Below are 6,700 nucleotides of genomic sequence, written 5' to 3' on the forward strand. Positions count from 1 at the left end.
AGGTTGGAAGTTCAAGACCAGCCTGGCCAACATAGTGAAATCCTGTCTCTACTAAGAATACAAAAAATTAGCCGGGTACAGTGGCACGTGCCTATGATCCCAGCTACTCTGGAGGCTGAGACAGGAGAATCGCTTGAAACAGGGAGGCGGACGTTGTGGTGAGCTGAGATCATGCCACTGCACTCCAGCCTGGGCTACAGAGTGAGACTTGGTCTCAAAAAAAAAAAAAAAAAAAAAAAAAAAAAAAAAAAAAAAAAAAAAAAATCAAATGAATAAATAAATATGGAAGTGTGTTGCTAGGGGCACAGTAGGTGGGTCTTGTTTTATTCTCCCTAAGTCTACCCATCCTTGGGATAATTTATATTTCTGGATCTCAAACAGCTGAACCTGTGGGAGGAAGGAAGAGAATCTTGAATGTAACTGTGACTTTTGCCCGTAAGAAAGGTGGTCCTGGGGAGTTGAATCAAGAAAGCTTTTGCTGGCTGGGTGCGGTGGCTCAAGCCTGTAATCCCAGCACTTTGGGAGGCCGAGATGGGCGGATCACGAGGTCAGGAGATCAAGACCATCCTGGCTAACACGGTGAAACCCCGTCTCTACTAAAAAATACAAAAAACTAGCCAGTCCCAGCTACTCGGGAGGCTGAGGCAGGAGAATGGCGTAAACCCGGGAGGTGGAGCTTGCAGTGAGCCCAGATCGCGCCACTGCACTCCAGCCTGGGCAACAGAGCGAGATTCCATCTCAAAAAAAAAAAAAAAAAAAAAAAAAAGGAAAGCTTTTGCTTCAACTTCCAGTCTTAATTTGGGGCAAGGTTTAGAAGCTAGTGGCTTAATGAGAGCTGAGCTGTCTGCCAGATTCCCCCCTTTAAAAAAAAATCAATCAGACACATTGTTTGCCCCTTTGGGCTTGACAGACATGTTGTAATAAGGTCCTGAACTGTTCACTACCTCTTTATGTACTTTCTGTCTAAAGGCTTGTTACTATTGTGACCTGTATTCATGGAACCACAAACAATGGGTTTAACCATTAACTTTCAAACCGCCTTTAAATGAATTCTTTTATAAGATGAGAATTATATAGGCTTCCACTGGTTGCTCAGAGGAAACAAGAAAAGGACTCAGTTGAACTCAGTTATTAAGGAACTGGGAGTTGATGGTTAGGATGCCCCTAGACCAAGCAGATAATTTGCCTTGACCTGACTATGTCAGATAACACTGTTTAGTTGACATTCCGGTGTCCCTGAAAAACATAATGCATTCCTAAGTTGGTTTGGCTGAAAATAGAGTTGAATTGTGGCAATCCCTTGTACTCATTGAGGAAAATCCCTCGATCTATCTTGATATTTAGTGTCTATTAAGGCATCATTTGATGTTAGGTATCTATTTCCAGGACATTTCCTGGAGGTCCTTGAGAAAGTTACAAGCTGTAAAGGATACATTATTTTCTCAAGTGATAGACAGGACTAAAGAGAGTAACTGAAACCCTGCCCACTTAGATTCATAATTACTTTGATGAATTTTCTCTTCCATTTTTTTAATTGAGTGACAATCAGAAAAAAAAAAGTAGCTTTCTAGTAAGCTCTACAATCTAGATAATGTCTGGGTGCTTAATTAATTTTAAAAAGATTTAATGTAAAATAAAAGGATTATCTCATTGGAGTAGTGAATGATTCTTATTTGGATTACTTTATGAAATGCTATCAGTCGGCTGCGCGTGGTGGCTCATACCTGTACTTTGGGAGGCCAAGGTGGGTGTCGCCTCCAAGCACTTCGGGAGGCCAAGGTGGGCGGATCACTTGAGGTCAGGAGTTTGAGACCAGCCTGGCCAACATGGTGAAACCCTGTCTCTACTAAAAATACAAAAATTAGCTGGAAATTGCTTGAACCCAGGAGACGGAGGTTGCAGTGAGTCGAGATCATGTCACTGCACTCCAGCCTGGGCGACAGAATGAGACTTCTCCCAAAAAAAAAAAAAAAAGAAATGCTGTCAATAACATAGTAGCCTATTTGGGGTCTTTCATAGTTACTGATTTTTACTTTTTCATGGAGTTTAATTTCCATATCCTGTTTTGAATCACTTGAACTCATGGCATAGTGTCAGTTTTTTTCTTTAATGTTAGAAAAGCCTTTTTCTGTCTTTCTAATATATTAATTATTTTTCAGTGTCTATCTGTAGGCTGACTTAACCTACTGAGCTCAGTCTTCGGATCAAGAAATAGAAACACAGTGAGACTAAGTGAGAGGTTCGACACCATCTAGAAGTTAGCAAAAGCCACAGTCTCTTGGTTCCAATCCTGACTTTACTCTCTGAGTCATGAGGCTTTTCCCCAGTAATTGTTTTTAGAGCCAAATCTCTGATTCACAAATATATGAGCTGCTTTTGATTAAATTATTTAATATACACTTCATTACTATTTTGTCAACCTGATTGTGCCTCTCATCTAGCAATTAATTACACAATGTGCTATTTTGATATTCTTTTGTATTGTTATTTATTCTTATATATTTAAAATTGAATTTCTTAAGAAAGCCTCTGCTGGCCGGGCGCGGTGGCTCAAGCCTGTAATCCCAGCACTTTGGGAGGCCGAGGCGGGTGGATCACGAGGTCAGGAGATCGAGACCATCCTGGCTAACATGGTGAAACCCCGTCTCTACTAAAAATACAAAAAACTAGCCGGGCGAGGTGGCGGGCGCCTGTAGTCCCAGCTACTCGGAGGCTGAGGCAGGAGAATGGCGTGAACCTGGGAGGCGGAGCTTGCAGTGAGCCGAGATCGTGCCACTGCACTCCAGCCTGGGTGACACAGCGCGAGACTCCGTCTCAAAAAAAAAAAAAAAAAAAAAAAAAAAAAAAAAAAGAAAGCCTCTGCTATTTGTGAATTTCAGGAGAAAAGGGTCCGCAGCTTGTAATTCTGTGCAGCCTCTCAAATGCATAGCACCTCATACACAGTTGTGCTGAAATTTGAATTGATCTCATTTGTAGTTTGGGAAAACCTGAGTTGTTTGTTTGTTTTGTTTTTTCAGACAAGGTCTCAGTTTTTCACCCAGGCTGGAGTGCAGTGGCAAGATCATGGCTCACTGCAGCCTCGACTTCCTCAGCTCAAGTGATCCTCCCACCTCAGCCCTCTGAGTAGCTGAAACCATAGGCTGCACCATCATGCTCAGCTAATTTTTAATTTTTTTGTAAAGATGGGGTGTCACCATGTTGCCTAGGCTGGTCTTGAAGTCCTGGGCTCAAGTGATCCTCCTGCCTGAGCCTCCCAAAGTGCTGGGATTACAGGCATGAGCCATCACACCCAGCCAAAATTGGTATGATTTTTAAGTGAAAAATTTAGAGCAGATGAATGAATTCACCTGATTGTCTTAAACACTTCAGGGTTTCATGTTTAGGAGTAGAAAATAAAAATGAAAGCCAGGTGTGGTGGCTTACGCCTGTAATCCCAGCACTTTGGGAGGCCTAGCTGAGCGGATCACGAGGTCAGGAGATAGAGATCATCCTGGCCAACATGGTGAAACCCCATCTCTACCAAAAATACGAAAATTAGCCGGGCGTGGTGGTGTGTGCCTGTAGTCCCAGCTACTCAGGAGGCTGAGGCAGGAGAATTGCTTGAACCAGGGAGTCAGAGGTTGCAGTGAACCGAGATCACGCCACTGCACTCCAGCCTGGTGACAGAGCAAGACTCCATCTCCAAAAAGAAGAAAAGAAAAATGAAATAAAGAGAAGGAAAAATATCTAGAAGCCTGATTCATTTGGCAAGTTTTCCGGTTATTATTATATGAAGTTGAGCAGTTACAGTAGTAAAGGGTGTGCTATGAACTGCTGCCTTCAACTTTGCTTCGGTTAAGCTTCCCATACATGGAATTTCCATCCCCAACTGAAATGACTATATGTTTGCTATTTAAACGTTTAGTTCATTTTGTCTTTTTCCTGCTGTATCTGCTGGAGGGACTATGGGATGAGAAATGGAATCAGAATCTCCTCCTTTGGGTCATTTACTGCTATAGGTTGAGCATCTGTAATCCAAAAATAAAAAATCCAAAATACTCCAAAATCCAAAACTTTGTAGGTAAGTGCCAACTTGACACTCAAAAGAAATACTCATTGGAACATTTTGGATTTCAGATTTTCAGATTAGAAATGCTTAACTAGTAAGTATGTAATGCAAATATTCCAAAATCTGAAAAAAATCCAAAATTTGAAACACTTCAGGTCCCAAGTATTTCAGGTAAGAGCTAGTCAACACATACCAGCAAAAACGTTGTTACTAATAAAAAAATACAAGGCTGGATGGGGTGGTTCATGCCTGTAATCCCAACACTTTGGGAGGCTGAGGCAGGCAGATCACTTGAGCTCAGGAGTTCAAGACCAGCCTGGGCAACATGGTGAAACCCCATCTTTACAGAAAATACAGAAATTAATTGGGCATGGTGGTGCATGTCTGTGGTCCCAGCAACTCAGAAGGCTGAGGTGGCAGGATTGCTTGAGCTCGGGAGGTTGAGGCTGCAGTGAGCCGTGATCGAACCACTGTACTCCAGCCTGAGTGACAGAGTGAGACTCTGTCTCAAGACAACAAAAACAAATGAAAAACCTATATCACATTCTGGAAAGACCTGACTTCCTCTCATCACATGGCTTTGTCTATCTTAGGGCTGACCCTAAGGGAATATATCATAGCTAAAAATTCTGTCCTAAACAAAATTCAGAGGATATTGAGGGTAGGTCAAGCTTTATCTCTGCTTTCAGCGTCCTCTGTTTCCCATTCTCTCTCAAATGTTGTGCTTTTCAGAATGTGAAACTCTGACCCTGGAACCAGACTGCCTGATTACTAGCTTTGTGGTCTCAGGTAAATTGCTTAGCATCTCTGAGCTTCTGTTTCTTTATGTGTAAAATGACACAATAGCAATAAAGGTTGAGTATTCTTTATCTGAAATGCTTGGAACCAGAAGTGTTTCAGATTTTGGATTTTTAAAAAAGTTTTGGAATATTTGCATATATATATATAATGAAATATCTTGGGGAAAAGATCAAAGTCTAAACACAAAGTGTAGTTATGTTTCATATACACCTTATACACATAGCCTGAAAGTAATTTTATAAAAGATTTTAAATAATTTTATTCATTAAACAAAGTTTTGTCTGTGTTTTGACTACAACCTCATCACATGAGGTCAGTTGTAGAATTTTCCACTTGCAGCATGACATCGGAACTCAAAAAATTTCAAATTTGGTCAGGCATGGTGGCTCACGCCTGTAATCCCAGCACTTTGGGAGGCCAAGGCGGGTGGATCACAAGGTCAGGAGTTCGAGACCAGCCTGGCCAACATGGTGAAACCCCAACTCTACTAAAAATACAAAAATTAACTGGTCATGGTGGTGGATGCCTGTAATCCCAGCTACTCCTGAGGCTGAGGCAGGAGAATTGCTTGAACCCAGGAGGCAGAGGTTGCAGTGAGCCAAGATCGTGCCGCCATTGCACTACAGCCTGGGCAACAAGAGTGAAACTCAGTCTCAAAAAATAAATAAATAAATAAAGTCACTTTTTATTACTTTGATGCTAACTAGGCAACTAAGGAGCTGTATTTCAGTGATGCATCAATTAATACTAGCAGAGAAATACTTCAAAACATGTTTTTTCACAAGGCACTATGGCTCATGCTTGCAGTCCCAGCACTCTGGGAGGTCAAGGTGGAAAGATTGCTTGAGTTCAGGAGTTTGAGACCAGCCTGGGCAACAGTGAGATCCTGTCTGTAGAATTTTTTAAAAGGCCGGTCATGGTGGCTCATGCTTGTAATCCAGCACTGTTGGAGACTGAGGTGGGCAGATCACTTAAGGTCAGGAGTTTGAGACCAGCCTGACCAAGATGGTGAAACCCCATCTCTACTAAAAATACAAAAATTAGTCAGGCGTGTTGGCGGGAGCCTGTAGTCCCAGCTATTCAGGAGGCTGAACCAGGAGAATTGCTTGAACCCAGGAGGCAGAGATTACAGTGAGCTGAGATCATGCCATGCACTGCAGCTTGGGCAACAGAGTAAGATGCTGTCTCCAAAAAAAATTAGGCATAGCGGTCCATGACTGTAGTCCTGGCTACTCCAGAGGCTGATGGGAGGACTGCTTGAGCCAGGAGGTTGAGGCTGCAGTGAGCCATGATTGCGCTACTACTCTCCAGCCTGGTCAACAGTGTGAAACCCTGTCTCTGAAAAAATCTTTTTTTTTCTTTTTATAAACAGAATTTTTTCTTTTTTAATAGAGAGGGAATCTCACTGTTTTGGCTAGGTTGGTCTTAAACTCCTGGCCTCAAGTAATCCTCCCACCTTGGCCTTCCACATTGCTAGAATTATAGGCATAAGCCAGCATGCCCAGCTATAAATACTTTTTTTTTTTTGAGATGGAGTTTCACTCTCGTTGCCCAGACTGGAGTGCAATGGCACGATCTCAGCTCACTATAACCTCCGCCTCCCGGGTTCAAGCAATTCTCCTGCCTCAGCCTCCCGAGTAGCTGGGATTACAGGCATGCGCCACCACCCAGGCTAATTTTGTATTTTTAGTAGAGACGGGGTTTCTCCATGTTGGTCAGGCTGGTCTTGAACTCCTGACCTCAGGTGATCCGCCCACCTTGGCCTCCTAAAGTGCTGGGATTACAGGTGTGAACCACTGTGCCCAGCCAATAATTTTTTTTTTTTTTAAAAAGAATCAGTTGATCCCATAA

Source organism: Theropithecus gelada, chromosome 1 (genome assembly GCF_003255815.1).
Source record: "Theropithecus gelada isolate Dixy chromosome 1, Tgel_1.0, whole genome shotgun sequence".
NCBI lineage: Eukaryota > Metazoa > Chordata > Mammalia > Primates > Cercopithecidae > Theropithecus > Theropithecus gelada.